The following is a 20,073-nucleotide window of genomic DNA, read 5'->3' as shown; positions in this document are numbered from 1 at the left end:
TTCCTTCCTTCCTTCCTTCCTTCCTTCCTTCCTTCCTTCCTTCCTTCCTTCTTTTTTTAAGATTTTATTTATTTATTTGTGAGAGAGAGAGAGAGCTCAAAAGCACTGGGGAGGGGCAGGGAGGGAGAAGCAGATTCCCTACTAAGCAGGGAGCCTGGCACAGAGCTCCATCCCAGGACCCTGGGATCATGTTCTGAGCCAAAGGCAGACCCTTAACGGACTGAGCCACCCAGGTGCCCCCAGAATCAGTGTCTTAACAAGTGGCTGTTTTCTCAGAAATGTCCTCATCTCATTCTATGCTGATGGAACTGAGAAAAAGCTTCAGTATGGCCTGTGTAGGGCAGCGAGATCCACTCATGAATGTTGCCCAGCTGAAGAGGGGCGCTGCTGCCTGGAAGTGAGTGTCAAAAAGAGGCCAGCAATTATGCAGTGATTCCAGGGTGGGAGGGGGCCAGATATAGACAGACACCTGCCTTGGGGCAACTTCCTCCCACATTCTCCTGCGGGCCTGGTCCTAACTTACCATTCCAAATACAAACTGAGTGTGTGCACGGGATTAGCCCACAGCATTCCTGCTAACACTTTAGGGTATTGTGTTTCTCCGTGATTGGCAGGATCATGATTTTCTGATAGGAAATTTGTTCCTGATCCTTAAATTTTAAAGGATAGTGAAGAGCCTCTTCCACTTCTTCCTTCTCCCTTTTGGAAATAGTGATGAACTTTTACTTGAAGAAATTGAAACCTTTCCCCCTATCTTATGTGTTTGTTCATGGATGCAAAAGATAACCAGAGGAAAACTCCCTTGCCTGCCCACACACCCAGATTCCCAAAGCCAAGGTAGTATTCATGTCCTGGTTGGTATATTTTTACAGGTGTAAGTAATAGAGACCCGTTTAAGCTTGCTGGTGGGGAATCCCACACCTATCTGAGTTTGGGAGTGAAGTGTCCTTTGGCCTCCCTGAGGTGGAGGCTGGGACCTGGGAAGTGGGCGACGGAGGCCACTCGCTTTCTGCTGCTAGGGTCCTGCTGCATCCAGCTTCTCCTCATCTGTCCCCAAAATACCCCCCCCCCCGAGATTCTCCTCGTGGACAACTTTCAAAGATTTGGGGCCTTTGAATGGCCTCCATAGCCTCAGTTCTATAAACATTTCAGAACAAGTATTTATCACTGCATAGGCCTTCCTGTGGTATCTGTGGTTCCAGCTGCAGATGGACAGTGTGTTTGGTGCACTTCTGGAGCTGGAGCTCTTGAAGGTATAGGTCAGGGCCTGTAGGGAGGAGCCTCATTTGCACAAGGCCCTGTGTTGGTCTGATCCCTTGCCCAGGAAGTACTCAGGGTGGGTGTGGTCCGGAGAAGGGTCGGGGGCAGGGAGAGTGACTATATCCAGTCCGTGGTTATCTCACTTGAGGCAGTGGGCTGGGTCATTTCAGGAAGATAAGAGCAGAGCAAGTAAGTAGCATTTTGAATTTAAAGACTTCAAAATTATGCACTCAGCTTTTCATCTCATGGTAGCTATGCCGTTTCTTTGTATTTCATTTCATAATAGAAATCTAAATTCATGTTCTATTTGGTATAGTCATTGATGCTATAAGACAAATCAATATCCATAAACACATTTCCAGAGGGAATGATAAACTACCATTTTCCCAAAGTTTTCATTGAGTGGGATGCTGAGCTGGGTACGGGACATCCTAGTGTTTGCCGGTATGTAAACAAACAATGAAAGGGTGGACAGGTGTCCCTCTGAAAACTAGGATGAGATTACTTCCTGTGTTCATTAGTTTTGAAAGAAAAGATGGTGGTATATTTTACACGTGTTGATGGATAGGTCATATGAGGTCAGCCCGCGCAGTATGAGAGTGCATTATTTATTTGAGATTATGTACTGACGTAGCTTTGAGAAAATGTCAGAGAACTATACTGATTAAAATATGGGTGTACTTGTGTGCGGAGTCTTATGCTTGCCTCTGGGGACTCACATTGACGCTGTGGAAAGAACCCCTTGGTTTAACTTTTGTTCTTTAACTCGTTAGCAGGATGGTGTTGAACAAGTGAGTTGACCATTCTGGGTGTCAGCTTCTGTGTTTCTAAAAGGTTGGATCAAATAATTTGGTGTCTATTTAAGCACTTCGTGAGCTCTAAAGCATTACCAAACAAAAAACACTTAATTGCCTTTCGAGATGTAGGTAAAGGGACAGTGATCAGAAGGACCGTCTGTCTCAATCAGTCCCATGCTCTTATAGAGACCATTTATAAATGGATAACGTGTTGTCTTAAGATCACTATGAGGATTGAATAGCATAATTACACCTACAACTTGTGTTACTCATTTACTGCAGCATTGAATCTTGTGTTGTTGGACAGAACGGATTTAAAAATATGTATTTGGGTGGAGTTTTCAGAGCTGATGCAATCTTCCCACAATGTTTTGTGAGGAAAAAGAACAACTAATGAAAAAAAAAAAGATGTCTACCACTGTGCTCTCAAACATGAAAGTGTTCCTCACTAGGTCAGTGTGATCGGGGAATGGCTAAATAGACAGGGCTTTGCTTGGTCAGCCCAGATTTAATCTTGTTTCCACAGAAACCTCCAGTAGTCAAATACACTGCTTCTTTTCTGAAATATACTTACCTACAAGTCAAACATTATGATGAAAAGATGAAGAGAACACCTTCCCACTTAAATTCTAGAGACTGTCACATCTCTATCCTGATGCTGTTTCTTTCTCCGTATTTTATTGAGTTGGGTTAACCATCATTGGTTATTTTTTTTTAAAAGATTTATTTATTTATGAGACAGAGACAGAGAGAGAGAGAGAGAGTGCAGGGGGAGCAGAAGGAGTTGGGGAGAGAGTCCCAAGCAAGCTCGGTACCAGCTGTGGAGCCCAACACAGGGCTCCTTGCTGGGCTGAGCCCACAACCCCGAGATCACAACCCCAGATGAAACCAAGAGTCAGAAGCCCAACCAATGACACACCATCCTCGGTCATTTTTTAGCATCTTATTCAGGCTTTGGGACTAGACAAATGGTAACCTATTCTTCAGGCTCTTACCAGTTTGTTCCAGATGCCACTTCCACAAGCAACAGAACGTGCAGAGCCTGGCGTGAGGAGTCGATCCCTCTTGTAACTTAGTGCATGTCGCTCTTGTGGGCTGTACCTGGCTGGCCTTTGAGAGCCCCTGCATGGAATTTCCACATTCTGCCATGAAGACTTCCAAGAGGGGTTGCCCAGTCCTTGGACAGCAAAAGGTTGAGACCCATGACTTGGATGTTCTGTCTTTGGAGACAAGGTTGCTGAGGTGTAAATTTAGGGTCTTATGCATTAAGTAAAAATAGTGTCCAGTGCTAATGGGACTTGGGGGTGTACAGGGCAGAAAGTGTGTGATTCCACATGCCTCTGCTGTGGTGGGCATCCTCTCTGTGAGGGCTGCTGCGAACCCTGAGCCTGGGCTATTCTGCAAGATGGACGAAGGCCACAGGGAGCACACTCTTCCTCCCTCATCCGGGTCTTTGGTTTTCCTTTGCAGGAGTGCTTAGCCTCCTTGGAAGTAAACCTTGAACTGGGTCCACATTGTCATTTTTATCCTCCTTGATCCTGGACCCAGACACCAGTGTGCTCTAATAAGTTTAAGTATTCTTCCAAGTTTATTTTAAGCTACTTTAAGTTTATTGTTTAATGGAGGCATGAAAAGAATTCCTGGAAATATTTCTCTCCATTCCATCCCTCTCCTGATTTTGGCAGTTCTCTATGTCAGAGGCAAATCTATGTTTGCTTTTGCTCTGCTATACATTTTCTGGTTCGGATGGATCACTGAAGCAACATGTATTTTTTCAAGGGCCTATTTCTTTTAATGGCAGAAGTAATTCATTTTGGTAAAACATGAGCAGGGAACCTGTGGGCTGAGAAAAAATTCTAGCTGGATGCTTTATTTCATTTAGGCTGGGGATTTCTAAAAATACAAACCTATGGCTGACCTTTTCATTTTAAATAGCCACATTGTTACTTATTCAGATATGCGGATGGTGGTGTGGGCGGGATGGTAATATTTTTATTGGCATGAAAACTGAAAGCTCTGAGATATATTTAGCTCTATATTACTGCTTATTATTTCTACGTGGCCTGTGTCCCCTCTTAACCATAAAGAAGCAATCAAATGGGGGGGGAGGCTTCTCTATTGGTAATTTTAATGACAGCCAATTTAACTCTAACCTTTATTCACAATTCAATGTGTAGAGCACGCTAGGTTGAGTAAGACGTAAGAGAAGATGTAAATGACCCAGAAATCACGGTCTCAGGTTAAAATGCTTCAGTAACTTCTTTTTGCACTTAACAATGACATCAGAATGTCTTCATGTGTCCCAAGGCCCCCACCATCTGGACCCCGCCTTGCTCTCCAACAGTGGCTGTTCTCATTCTCACCCCTGCTCTCCACACTTGAGTCCCACCACCCCTCACACACCTGATCCTTCTCACAAGCTAATAATCCCTGTGTGTGAAATTATTCCTTCACTATTTTTTTTAAAGATTTTATTTATGTATCTGAAAGAGAGAGCACAAGCATGGGAGCAGCAGACGGAGGGAGAAGCAGGCTCCCCACCAAGCGGGGATCCCAATGCCGGACTCAATCCCAGGACCCTGAGATTATTACCTGAGCTGAAGGCAGACGCTTAACCCACTGAGCCATCCAGGTGTCCCCTCCACTCTTTATTTAGGGGTTTCCAGTCTTTTCCATGTTCGTGTTATTGCAGTGTGGAAGTCTCCCTGCTAGTGTCTGGACAGGCTCCAACCCTGCTCCTCACTACTACCTTCTGAGTTGGCTCTATTTTCCTTACTGTGCGGTCACTCCTGGTGTGTGTTTTATTACTGGTCAACTTTGTTACAGTTCCTTCTCTCCAAGGGATAGTACAGTGTGAAGAGTAGGGGTCAAGGTCCAATTCTAATATGACTTCTACTGCTCATACAATTAGGGGATAGATATTTAATTCTTCTGGTTTCAGTTCCTTCACCTGTAAAGTGGGGAAAATAAAAATCCCCCCAATCTTTTTTTAACAATCTGTACTAATTTGGTCATTTTTTTTTTATTAGAGCATTACAATGAAGACATGAAATTATAAATTCACACAATAGATTGTCATTAAATGATGAAATAACACAAATACTTTTAGTGCAATGTGCCAACAAAGCTTAAATGTTTTTCGTTGATTAAGATTCAGATTTTAGATCAAAATTGAAACTGAAATCGAAATAGTTTGGATGATTCTGTGATGTGCATGAAGGTTGAAATGAGCAAGAGAGGAAGAATATATCTGCATATACATCATTTTGTAAACATTTTAAAAATCAAAGAAGATAATCATGTTTTTGCATGGATAAGTTAATTTTCAAACCTGTGAGCAACATGGACAGAAAATACTTAAGTGACAGAATTGAGTTTTTTCAAGCAACAGCAACTTTACAAGCAGTAACACTTGCTTGTATTAAAGCAGCATTGTGTTAAGACAGACAGTTCTAGGTTAAAAGAGTTGCAGAATGATGTGGAGTTCACTACTCATTTGCCCAGTACAATTTCCACTTACCTACTTCTCCCAGTTTATTAAAAACCCAGACAAACACATTATTTGAATATTAATTTCTCAATATTTAGACTATATGAATTGACTAATTATTTTCCAAATACCAGAAAGACATAAAAATACCAACATAAAGTATTCTGTAAAAAGGTAGAAATAAATGAATTAATATATGCAAAGTATTGAAAGCAGTATTTCACCTACCATGAGACCTCAACCCATTTCAGCTGATAGTATCAGATTACTGGCTATGTGAGTGTCCAGTGTCATGAACAAGGCCTGGCACATCTCAACTACTCAATAAAATTTGTAAAGTGAATGAACAAATGAATTAGTGAATGTTTGAGGCACCAATGAGGGAGTAATCCCAAGAGCCCTAGTGTGGCAGTCAGAGCTCCTCGGTGCTAGGTCCATTTCCACCACTGTTTTCTATGAATTGGCTAATGACTTGACTTTCTTTCACATCCATGTCCTAATTAATAAATGACATGTTCAGACTAGATGACCTCTAAATATTTTGTGACTCTACACTAGTCACATAGACCCTGAGTTGAACAATTTACTCTCCTTAGAATCTAAGAATTTTCTAAAAAGATTTACAGCATCTACCCTGCCCTGATCTTCCTGGGTTTCTAAATGATTTCTGATCATCTGGAATCTACTGTAGGCACACAGACAGAACTGCACCTGACTAAGTCCACTTGAAGAGTGGTCTTCTGGAATTGTCTAAGGGTTGATATGTATAAGAACTGTAAAGAACTCAACAAACGAAAGAAACTGGTACTTTTCAAGTGGCTATGATATTTCAGTTTCTACCTAGGGTCCCTTGCATATATTTTGCCATTTCATACACCATCCCTATGGTATAGGTATCTTATATCCATTTTACAGATGATGAAACTGAGGTATGTATTAACCCATTTGCCAATGCTGGAAGGTGAATTAAACCCGTTGGAATAAATATTTTGTTTTGTTATTTTATTTTAAAATTGAAATATAATAGACATAATAGCCTTCTGTTAGTTTCAGGTGTACCACATCATGATTCTCTATAGGTGTATATTGTGAAATGATCACCACAGTAACTCCTGTTATTACTGGAATTACTGTAATTCCAGGAATTCTGTACTTGTAATTACTAGTAATTAATTACCACCTGTAATTACTAAATTCTTTTCCTTGTGATGAGAACTTTTTGGTCTATTCTTTTAGAAACTTTCAAATATATAATACAGTATTATTAACTATAGTTACCAGGCTTTACATCATTATTATTTTAGATTCTACATGTAAGTGAGCTCATGGTATTTGTTTTTCAATGTCTGACTTAATTCACTTTGGATAATACCCTCAAAGTCTGTCCATTTCACAGATGCCAGAATTTCCTTCTTTTTGGTGGATGAGTAATTTGTCATTGTGTGTGTGTGTGTGTGTGTGTGTGTGAGTGTATACACACCACATTTTCTTTATCCATCCATCCACTGGTGGACACTTAGATGGTTTCCAGGTCTTGGGTATTGCAAATTTGTAATGAACTTGGGGGTAAAGATAATTATAAATAATGCTACAGTGGACGTGGGGATACTGATATCTTTTCAACACAGTGATTTTATTTATGTATATTCCCAGAAGTGGAATTGTTGGATCATGTGGTAGTTCTATTTGCAATTTTTTGAGAAAATTCCATACTGTTCTTCACAATGGCTGCACTGGTAGACATTCCCATCAACAGTGCACGAGGGTTCCCTTTTGTCCACATCCTTGCTGACCCATGTTATTTCTTCTCTTTTTGATAGTAGATGGCCATCCAATAGTGGTGAAGTGATACCTCTTTGTGGTTCTGATTGGCATTTCCCTGATGATCAGTGATGTTGAGCACCTTTTCATGTGTCTGTTGGCCATCTGGATGTCTTCTTGGGTTTTTGCTATTGAGTTGTATGAGTTCTTTATGTATTTTGGATATTATCGCCTTATTAGCTATATGGTTTGAAAGTCTTCTCCCATTCCGTAGTCTGTCTTTTCATATTTTTGAAAGCGTCTTTTCCTTAGCAGAAGCTAAAAGTTTGATTAGTTCATTTGATTGTTTTGCTTTTGTTGCTTTTGCTTTTGGTGTAAGAATCAAAAATATCATTGCCAAGATTGATGTTAAGGGGCTCATACCCTTTGTTTTCTTCTCACTTCTCACCCACCCTTCTCACTTGAAGGCTTACCTTCAAGTCTTTAATTCACTTTGAGTTTATTTTCACATGTGGTCTAAGAAAGTAGTCCAGTTTCATTCTTTTGTATGTGGCTGTCCAATGTTCCCAGCACCATTTGTTGAAGAGGATGGCCTTTATCTGTTGTGTACTTTTTACTTCTTCATCATAAATTAATTGGCCATAATATGTATGGGTTTATTTCCAGGCTCTCCATACTGTTCGATTGATCTATATGTCTGTTTTATGCCAATATTATACTGTTTTAATTACTATGCCTTTGTAATACAGTTTGAAATGAGTAAATTTGATGTTACCAGCTTTGTTCTTCTTTCTCAAGATTGCTTGGACTATTCATGGTTTTTTGTGGTTCCATACAAATTTTACGTTGTTTGTTCTATTTCTGCAATCTACCAAAAAACGCCATTAGAAAATTGACAGGGATTGCATTAAATCTATAGATTGCTTTGGGTAGTGTGGTCATTTTAGCAATAGTAATTCTTCTACTCCATAAGCGTAGAATATCTTTCCATTAATTTGTGTCATCTTCAGTTTCCTTCATCAGTGTTTTATAGTTTTCAGTGTACAGGTCTTTTACCTGCTTGGTTAAGTTGAATCTTTTATTTGATTTATTTTGAGAGAAAGAGAGAGCAATCATGGGGAGAGGCAGAGGAAGAGAGAGAGAAAGAGAGAGAGAATCTCAAGCAAACTCCACACCGAGTGCAGAGTCCAGGCTTGATCCCATGACTCTGAGATCATGACCTGAGCTGAGATCAAGAGTCAGACTCTTAACCAACTAAGGCACAGAGGCACCTCTGGAATCTGCTTTAGAATGAGTGGATGAATGAGAAATTATAGGAATGAAGGAGTGGATTAAACACAGCAGTTGCTGTAAGCATATTCTTAGAGAGAAACAGGGCATCTCTTGCCTGGAGTTCAATAATTCTCCATACACTCAGTCTTCACTACACTTCACTTCCAACATACTCTTCCCTTTGATAGGACTTTTGAGACTCATACCAGATTTTCTATATCTAGGGGTGAGAGCAGAAAAGTACCAGGTAATGTAATTTAGTGAACACTTAGCTATCTTATATACACCATAATTTGAGATCCATTAATCTAGTCTTTTAGTTTCTTCCATTATTTTTTCCTACCTCTCCCCCATTCAGTCTAACTGTACTTCCCAATTTACACAGCTATGAAGAAGCATTTTATTATACTAAAGACTCTCTTGCCACTGCATTCATTCAATGTTTTGTCCTTTTGTTTTATCTTTTCATAAAATGTTGAATCAATGTCACCTGGCTTATCTTGCTTTTACACCTGATCTCACGGATGTTGTTAGAGAAATTGCCAGGTGGGAAGCTGGAACCTACTAATGAGCCATGGTCATCAACCCACCTGGATTCTCAGAAGCAATTTCATTCATCCTTAATCTAGTCTATTCCATTACCCATACATTTTTAATGCAAGAGCATTTCCATCCTCTTTAAGCCTCCTTCTTTCTGCCATCCTCTTCTCTTCTGAAGTGCTGTGCTTGCCTGTAACCCTGAAGCTTGGCCCTCAGTGCTCCATCTGCCTGAAGTGTCCAACCCTAGTCTCCCTTTCCTAGCTCATAGCTACTTATGCATTATATTCCCTTCAAACGTTTCCTCTGCATGAACTCTTCCCAGACTCCCTCAGATGGACTTAACCACTTGTATCCTTTGAGACACTATTCAGATTTCTATTATAACGCTACATTTATTGTCCCTCCTGGGACACTTGGAAAGTGAAAGGATGCTAGGAAAATTACATTATCCAATATGTTTAAAATTAAGACTGTCCTGCAAAAAATGGAATGTGTGGTCCTTCTATTTATAACTCATATATCTCTTTATGTGACTGTTTTCTCCTATTAATATCTTCATCGACAGTGCTGTTTTTATCTTTTACTGCTAGCATAGACCCTGGCACCTAGTCTGTGGTTGGCTGAGTGAATGAATGACTATACTTTGAGTCTGTAAAGAGCATCAAAGAGCAAAAAGCACAGGGTCCAGACACCCTGTGGATCAGGCTGGGCAGTGCGTGGAGCAGGGGTTCTCGGTTTCTGTTCAGCCATCTCTTGCCCCTTACCTCTTCTCTGGCACATTACTCATTCTGTTTATTCTTCATCATTCTGCTTTTGTTACTTGCTCTAAAGCCGGAGATCAGGAGTTGAAAAAGATATAAACAGAAATAGCTCTTAAATGTCAAATAAAAACATGCTTCTCACAAGAGCTTTCATAACATTGAATATTTCTTTTACTTTTGTTCTCCTTTGCCACATATTTTAGAAGAAGATCAAAGATATTTTCCCCACAATTGCCATATCTAAACATATTTTTTACTTCTGTGCTTGCTTTGAAGCAGAATTATCTAAAAATATGCTGTTAATCTTGGCCTCCTTGTGCTCTGACGGCCATGCCACGCTCAGTGAGTAATTATAAAATAACTTAAATTGTTGGCCGTGTTTTTCTCTGCTTTCATGGTACCATACCTTCATCCACTCTCCAATTTACCATGCGTTGAGTCCTGAAGTTAGGACACTGTGGTAGATGCTGGGGATTTAGAGATAAATGAGATGTAGGCTCTGCCTACAGGGAGTTTACAGTCAAGCAAGCAGTTGCCCCTGATGGTGGAAACCACTCACCCAAAAACACTGCTTTGTGCTTTTGTTGTTGTTGTTGTTTTCACTGCTTTGTGCTTTAACTTTTCCCTTCACCACACCCTCCCCTTACCTCACTCTTCCTCCAGAATATTAGAACGTATCCATCAGTTACAACACTTGCCAAAAACTTCTTCGGGAACTGACATAAAACTCATGGTAATAAGTAGTAATATCAGCACTAGTTTAGATAGAGGTTCAGAAAGGCTATAAAATGCAGTGGTTGACTGGTGATGGGTGGGAGGCCGGGAGGAGGGGCACCAGGGGACAGAGACGATGGATTTATTCGTTAGTGTGATTGTGGTGACGGTTTCACAGGTGTTTCCATAAATCAAAACACATCCAATTGTAGAATTTAAATATGTGTAGATTATTATATGCCAGTCATATGTCAATAAATCTGTTACAAATATTGAGGCTTTAATAAGATGGCACTTTATTTCTCTCGTATGTATATTTGTTCTATGTAGTCGTTCATAGTTCTACTTCTCAGGTCGTTCAGGGACCCAGATTCCCTCCATCTTTTTGTTTCTTCATCTTCCTTGGATGTTACCCTCATCTGTGTGCTCAGAGTTGGTTTTCTGCTATGCCTTCTGACATACCTCATGGGGAGAAAAAGCCACACTTCAGGGAGAGCGAGTGATCTTAAATCTGAGGTAATATGGAAGATGCACTGATCCCTTCTACTCATATTTCTTTTCCTAAATTTAACTGTAAGGCCACAAATACCTGTCTATGAGGAATTTTAGGAAATATGGATCCTAATCAGATGGTTCTGTGTCCAAGGAAAACTTGACTAGAAAGGAGGAAAGTGAGAAGGGGATTTGATGAAGCAACTAGCCATCTTCACAGTAACTTTATTTATTGAATGCATACTCTGTGCTAAACCAAGTTTTAACTGACTTATTAACTCTTCTTCTTAACTCTTCTGTGAGAAAGCCGCGACCATTTGGCTGACCCAAAAGTTGAGTAAAACATACAGGGACATACAGGTTGCATGCTGTATAATTCCATGGCCTTCAGTCACATAGACTAGTGACTGGGAGCAGGTGCTGGTGTTGTTTCACAAATGCTCTTCACAACTGGGCTGTATGGCCACGTCTATGACTTGGGAAAGGTTAGCAAACTTCTCAAGTCACTTGCATGGGTGGTATGTGGTGGAGCTGGGATTCCAGTGTGGCCGGGACAGCTCCACAGTCTGTGCTCTTACTCACCATGCCAAGCCATGGGCTGCCATGTTGGCAGAGACCATACCTTCATTTATTCCACTACCCCTTTATTTGACACCAACACTGAAATTCTTTATTTTAACTACCATTCACAATGGTAGTTAACATGAACAATGTGGGGTTTAGGGCACCAGCCCTGAACAGTAAAAACCTTGTATAACTTTCAGCTCCCCCAAAACTAAACTGCTAATTGGCTACTGTTGACTGAGAGGCTTACCAATAACATCAAAGAGTTAATTAACACATTTTTTAAAGATTTATCCATTATTGTAGAGAGAGAGAGAGTCTGAGGAGGGGTAGAGGGAGAGAATCTCAAGCTGACTTCCTGCCGAATGTGGATCTCATGATCCTGAGATCACTATCTGAGCTGAAACCCAAGAGTCAGATGCTTAACCAACTGAGCCACCCAGGCATCCCGACATTACTATTGTCCATTATGTGCATTATAATTCTGAAAATAAAGTAAGCCAAACAAAATAAAATGTTAAGAAGATCCTAAGGATAAGAAATATACATTTATAGTATTGTAATGTATTTATGGAATAAATTCAGTGTATCCAGTGGACTGACACAGTTCAAATCACATTGATTCAAGGGTGAGCTGGAATTCAGCTAATTCCACTTACATTTCCTCCCTATATTTCTAATTTTTTTTTTTTATTAAATGTATTCAAACTAAAAAAAATAGTTTACCCATGCCTCCACTTCCCACCTCTGCCTTTTACAACCACCAGTCTGTTCCCCATTATCTGTGAGCTTAATTTGGTGTTTTTTTTTTTTTTTTTTTTTTCCAGATTCTGCATGTAAGATCTTGTTACTTGTCTTTTTCAGTCTGGCTTATTTCACTTAGCATAACACCCCCAAGGTCCACCCATGGCAAGATTTTATTACTGTTATGGCCGAATAATATTCCATTGTATGTACACCACGATTTCTTTATCCTTTTATTTACTAATGGACATCTGGGTTGTTTCCATATCTTGGTTATTGCAAATAATGTTGCAGTGAACATGGGGGTGCATGTATCATTTCAAATTGACATTTTTGTTCTCTTGGGATAAAAACCTAGAAGTAGAATTTCTTGATCATAAGGTAGTTTTATTTTTAAGTTTTTGAAGACCCTCCATACAGTTTCCACAATGTCTGCAGCAGATTGCGTTTCCACTAATTGTCCTCAAGTCGTCTTTTTCCTCAAATCCTCGGAAGCTTGCTATTTCTTGTCTTTTTGATCCAGTCATCCTAACAGATGCAGCGATAGTTCATTGTGGTTTTGATTTGCATTTTCCACGATGATTAAGGATGTTGGCCATCTGTATGTTGTTATTGGAAATATGTCTAATCAGATATTCTGCCCATTTTTAATTATTTTGTTTTTATTTTTGTTTCTTTGTCGTTGAGTTGTATGAGTTCTTTACATATTTTGGATTTTAGCCACTTATCAACTATATAATTTGCAAATATATTCTCCCATTCAGTAGGTTGCCTTTCCATTTTTTCAGTGGTTTCCTTTACTGTTCAGAAGCTGAAAGTTTTATGTAGTCCCATTTACTCACTTTTGCTTTTGTTGCTTTTGATTAAAAAAATTATCACCAAGACCTCCATTAAGGGCCTTACTGCCTATGTTTTCTCCTAGGAATTCTGTGGTTTCAAGTCTTGTAGTTGAGTCTTTAATTCATTTTTAATTGATTTTAGTGTATTGTGTAAGTCAGTGGTCTAGTTGCATTCTTTTGCATATGGCTGTCCAGTTTTCCCAACACTATTTATTGAGGAAACAGTGCATTCCCTTACTGTATATTCTTGCTTCATCACCATAAATTAATTGGCCATATGTGTGTAGGTTTATTTCTGGGCTTTCTACTTTTTTTACTTTTTAGGTCTATTTGTCTGTTTTATGCCAATACCGTACTGTTTTAATTACTGTCAATTTGTAGTATTGTTGGAAACCAGTAAGTGTAATGCCACAAGCTTTCTTTTTCTTTCTCAAGTTTGCTTTGGCCACTTGAGCTGATTTTCTCTTTAATTGGGACTTCATAGGGGAAAAGTCTTACTTGTCAGATCAGTGGTTGGCAATTCTTTTTCTATAAAGAATACATAGTAAGTATTTTAGGTTTGCAGATGTATGGCTTTTGTCACAAAGACTCAAATCTACCATTATGGTGTGAAAGGATCCGTAAAAAATACGTAAATGAATGACAATGACTGTGTTTCAGTAAAACTTTATTTTCAAAAACAGGGACTGGGCCAAATTTGGTTCCCAGGAAGTAGTTTCCATTGCCTAGATTAGATGGGAGTTTTAGTTCAATGCAGGATGTGTTAGGGCACATTGGTATTTGGGGAACTCCTCACGGAGAATGATAACAACTTTTATCCACATGTTTTATCTACATATACCATCTTGATTTACTGCTGACCCAGGGACACAGGACCTATAGCCTACACCACAGCCGTTGCCCTGAGCCCTGAGCCACCCTACTTTATACCCAAAGATCTTAACTCTGAAATTTTAAACTCAGTTTCTAGGTTTGAAACATTCCCAATCCAATCCTGTTAAGTCTTTTTCTTTAAATATAAAGAAATTAGGTACACCTGGGTAGCTCAGTTGGTTAAGCGTCTGCCTTCATTTTAGGTCATGAACACAAGGTCTTAGGATATAGCCCCATGTTGGACTCTCTGCTCTACTTCTCCTTCTGCGCCCCCCCTCCCAAATAAATAAAATCTTTTAAAAAAAAAAAAAGATTTTATTTATTTATTTGAGAGAGAGACAGTGAGAGAGAGCATGAGTGAGGAGAACGTCAGAGGGAGAAGCAGACTCCCCATGGAGCTGGGAGCCCGATGCGGGACTCGATCCCGGGACTCTGGGATCATGACCTGAGTGGAAGGCAGTCGTCCTACCAACTGAGCCACCCAGGCATCCTGCAAATAAAATCTTTTAAAAAAAAATATCAAGGAATTATTGTAAAAAACTAAATTTCTTAAGAGATTGAGCTCATGGGATGTACTTTTCTATTTTCATTGGGTGCCTTCCCTTCTAGCACATCATACACTCTATGTGTACATGTGGTGGTCTACATGTTTGCTACATATCTTCCTTGTTTGCTGAGTAAGTCTTTAACAGACTTTGTCTTCTTATGCTTCCTCCAGCCCATCACTATTGCCATTGCCTCAAATTTGAAGAATCTGCTCTCCTCTCTGCTTGGTCAGTCCCCATTCATCTTTTAAGGCTATAGGGCAAAAGTTACTGCTATTCTGAAGCTTCCCTGACTGACCCTCCTCCCATTTCAACAGCAGATTATTTCTGCCTTATGTTTACTCCTAGAGAATGTCTTCCTCTACCATTAAGTTAGTTGTGCATTTGTCTTTCCGGTGAAGAGAAAGTACCTTGACAAGTAGAACTATGATTGTTCATTTTCATGTCTCTTAGGTCTAGGATAGTGTGAGTCATAGCAAAAATACAAGGCATGCTGTTGGATAAATAAAAGGGTTATCTGTACTCAGCAATGTCCTGTGGAGTTCGAGTGACATGGATTCAGTGATAATTGATAGATGCTTATTTAAAAAAAAACTCCATTAATCTTACGAATTCTCGATGAATTGCTATTCTTTATTAAGAGCTGTTGAGGGCACCTGGGTGGCTCAGTTGGTTGGGCAACTGCCTTCGGCTCATGTCAGGGTCGCGGAGTCCCGGGATCGAGTCCCGCATCGGGCTCCTGGCTCCATGGGGAGTCTGCTTCTCCCTCTGACCTTCTCGCCTCTCATGCTCTCTCTCACTGTCTCTCTCTCAAATAAATAAATAAAATATTTTAAAAAAAAAAGAGCTGTTGAAATGACTCAAGGATGAATAAAGGAGGGGGTGAACTTGCCACCACAAAGAAAAATGTTCACAAAGAAAAATGATGAGGAGCAAATTTATAAGTTTTTTTAAATTTTTTAATTTTTTATAAACATATATTTTTATCCCCAGGGGTAAAATTTATAAGTTTTTATCATTTTCTAATTTAATTCTAATACTTTTGATTGGCTGGTTAAAACCCATAAGTGATTGCTCATTCTCCCTCGAAATGAGGGCCAGACTCTTTAGCACATTGCGGCATGTCAGCATCACTTGGGAGGCTATTGACAGTTGCTTATGTTGGACCACAACCCAAAGCAGTTAAATCAAGATCTCAGATGGAGACACAAGAATCAGCATGCTTTGATTCTCACTGGTGATAGCAATAGGCAGCCTAGGTTATGCCCTACAGTTACGATTCACACCCTTAGTTATTTCCCATGGTAAAAACTTAAATTTTATCTGTAATGCAATGGGAAGTAGCATGACCAACCTTACATCTTAAAACAGTCAGTGTAGATGACAGAGGGGTAGAAGATAAGTGAACATGTTAGGAGGCTGCTGATGTAGGAAGTTATTGTAACACTCTATGATTCTAGCGGGAAAAACCAGTGTTTCCTCCTTAATTTTTAGTTACCCATGTAATTCGGTTAATGAGAAGAACACATATTGAGAGCATTCTAGTAAATCGCTGTTTTATTGTGCATGTATGTCACATTTGCCATGCCATAATTTCCCTTTTAGTTATTGAAGGACCTCATGCACACTAAGCATTACATAATTATGTCTGACTTGCAAACATCTCACATGTGTTATCTGAGGCAGCCCCTGCCTTATAAACTTTTATGGTGCATTTTAAGGCATGTAAAATTTAATATGATTTTGAATAATCACTTTCATTTAAAATTTCGGTGGTTAATATGCACACAAATTAAAGTTTATTAAGAAGGTAAATGCCTAATCAGCAAAGGGGCAAGATAAAATGCTGCTGAATTAAGGAAGAAATATATATATATTTTTAAATGTAAAGAATCTTTTTTTTTTTTTTTTAAAGATTTTTATTTATTTATTTGACAGAGAGAAATCACAAATAGATGGAGAGGCAGGCAGAGAGAGAGAGAGAGGGAAGCAGGCTCCCTGCTGAGCAGAGAGCCCGATGCAGGACTCGATCCCAGGACCCTGAGATCATGACCTGAGCCGAAGGCAGTGGCTTAACCCACTGAGCCACCCAGGCGCCCCAGGAAGAAATATTTTTATTACACATTTTATTATGTTTCAATGTGGCTTCTGCACACTGATGCTTGTAGCTGACTCTCCTGTTCTTAAAAGCCTGCCAAGAAGTGCCGTGAAGCTGCTTCTTGTCTTTCTCTCCAGATCTAAGTGAGGCTTCCTCTAACTGAAACATCCCAGTGAGACATGACTTCCCCCCCCCACTTGTTCACCTGCTAAATGTCGAGGAGCACCCGCTTTGTGCGCTGCATGATAGGAAGTCCTGTCATCGGTGAAATTAGCACACTCTCTTCTGTTCTGGAAAATGGAATCTGGAGCATCGATGGTCTGGTAAATTCAGGTACTCATTGAATATGCATGGAGCTTCTGCAATATTCAAGGTATGTTTCTATGAGTGTGGAAACTTAGAAACGAACCTACCACACCCACACACATACAAAAAACACTTCAGAAATAACAAACGATAGGGAGTTAAATCAAGTATATGAATCAGTGGCCCATGAAGTCAAAATTGTTGTTTGTGTCTAGGCATAAAGGTATCAAGCTCTGTGAGAGTGAGGAGGAGAATGAGATGACATCAGCTGGAGATGTGTGTGTGTCTGGGGAGGGGGTCAGGGAGGACTTTGAGAAGGTGAGGCATTGGGTATGGACCAGGAAGCATGTGCGGGACTGTATACCCAGACAGAAGGGCAGCGTCTTCTCAACAGTCCCACGAGCAAAGGCAGGGAGGCAGAGAAGAGCAGAATTTAAATGGAACTGGTATGATTCTAATAAACTTGTGTGACTCAAATACAGTCTTATTACCTCAAAAGCTCCATGCTTTCACTTGAGAAACAAGTATAGGGTGAATGACTGTTTTCTTGGAAGGTTTGACACTTTAGGAAAACGGACTCTGATATCAAAACAGCCTTCCCCCCAACAAACAAGGTACATTTAAAATTAATAAAAGGCAGCCCCTTTGCCCCTAAATTATTCATTGACAAGTAAGGGCTTGCTTAATGGTGTTTGCTGACCAAGCCTAATAACTTTCTGTAGTGAGGGTCCCCCTTTCCCCGAGGGCTCTTCCTTCAGAGACTCTTGAGCGCCACATCTATTCCTGGTGTCAGAGCCATCTCCTGTTTGACGTTGTCCTGTCAGTCCAGGCAACATCACTGAGCGGAGGCTGTGGGGCTATGAACTGAGGGGCGCTCAGCGCAGAGCTGATGGTTAGAACACGGGGCATCTCTGGATCATTACAATGGCCACCTTGTGGTAGTGTTTTCTGTGTGCAGATGCGCTCCAGAGAACTTGACGCCCGTGAACATGGTCATCGTCACCTCAGCTAGGTGAGGTAGATACCACTGTCTATCTCATTTTATTTTCCTTTCTTAAAATATTGTATGTATTTGATAGGAAGAGAGTGAGAGAGAGAGAGAGAATAGGGGGACGGGCTGTGGGAGAGGGAGAAGCAGAGTCCCCGCTGAGCAGGGAGCCCAGTGAGGGACTCCATCCCAGGACTCTGGGATCATGACCTAAGCCAAAGGCAGACGCTTCACCAACGGAGCCACCCAGGCACCCCTACCTCATTTTACAAAGAAGAATATTGAGGCTCAGGCAGCTCTGATGTCTTTATTATTAGGATATTAATAATCATATTAGGATATGATTAAACTTGTGCTCAAGCCAGGTCTACCAAAAGCAAATGCTCATATCCAAAACATTCTGCTGTTTCCCATAAAAGTGAAGACCCTGTGCAGAGCTCCAGTCATCTGCCTCAGTTCACCCTCAGGCTTCAGTATTAATAGTGCCCAGCTTCCCTTAGGGGCCCAAGACTTTCTTAACTTCCATTGTCCTTCTGTCTGAATTTAGTATCTCTTGAGAACAGACTTACATGGACAGTCTTTAGAGCAATGAGGCATTGGGAAGAAGCCCAAACTCCTCCAACAAAGGGAGTCATCAGTAAATCAGCAAAGCGATGGCCCAAGTGCCTGCCTAGCACAATATTCCAGCTGCATTCCCCTGCATCAGGGGTCTGGAGGTCTAGAGCAGAGCCACGCAGATCCGGGGAGAGGCTACAGCGTGTGTACCTGGAACCATGGCATGGGCGGAATGCTGGACAAACAGTGCCAGACAGAGTCGGAGTGCCTTGTGAGAGAGACTTTCCTGTGGGCACACTGTTTCTCAGGGCAGGAAGTTGCAGTTGTCCCAACAGCAGAGCCAGAATGAGAGAACACCGAGAAGAAGACATCCGAGGATGGGATACAAAGTCATCATGGTCCCAGGGAAAAGAGAGCTATGGCTGGAAACAGAACAAGGTCCGGAAGCACTGTGCAGAGACTGAGGCTGGCAGTTCCTCCATCCAAATGCCCAGCCTTACTGAGTCACGGCATCTTGGCCCCTCAGGCCCAGGAAGGGTGTTCGGTAAGCGTTTCTGCTGCGCCATTTCTTCAGTCTGCCCTCGCCTGGCCGCCATCTGGCATGAGGCTCCGTATAGCGACCCAGGTCAAAACAGTCCAGGCAGGGCTCCCCCACTTCTAATTCATTTCTAAAGAAGCTTGAAAGGCCTTGGAGACAACGCAATCAAGGGAAGAAAGTTTGGTGTTTTTAAGAAAAGTGAAAATTGTCCTTAGGAAAATATTTTAGAGTCTGAGGTCAGTTTGGCAGAAGAGCAGTCATCAAGGCGTCAGCATTTCCAAGTCAAAGAGACGCAGAGCTAATGAGGGACATGCTGGCCCATTTCTACATTGCAACTTTATTTAACCGAGCTAACAACTGTTTGTGGGTGCAGTGAGGTCAGCTCTAAATTTGTGTGAAATCCAGGCAGAGAAAAAATAAAGTCCTAGTAAAAACATTTTTCTAAGTCCCTGGAAAATAACATTTTGCACCCCAAAACTGTTTGCCGTAAAATATTAGTGAGTATGCAACACTGACATCTTCATACCCAATACCTAAATGGAGGACATGTTTCTCCCTGCTTACCTAATACTGGCACATTTATGTGCAATGCCCAAATAAAAGAAATGTTGTATGTGTTTGAGAATATAAATGGGCTGCCACAAAAGGTCATTCCCTTCTAAGAGGATACATGGAGAACGATTTAAATTGAAGCTCATTTGGGCAGACAAACTTGTAGGAAATGACCTGCGCTACTCTTGAAATGATCTGATATTTTTCTATGGCTGCAATTTTTGCAATCATGTTTAATATAAAATAATTATCCCTCAATGCATCGTAATAACTTTTAGTATGACTTCATAAGGATGGGATCTTCATGTAGGGAAAATTCTGTCTTTTTTTTTTTTTTTGGTACAAACGCATAAGTTATTTTAAATGCATTAACTTCATTTCAGA

This window comes from Mustela nigripes, chromosome 1 (assembly GCF_022355385.1).
Source record: "Mustela nigripes isolate SB6536 chromosome 1, MUSNIG.SB6536, whole genome shotgun sequence".
Classification (NCBI taxonomy): Eukaryota; Metazoa; Chordata; class Mammalia; order Carnivora; family Mustelidae; genus Mustela; species Mustela nigripes.
The sequence above is the reverse complement of the archived record's forward strand: the minus strand, read 5'-3'. Positions refer to the sequence as shown.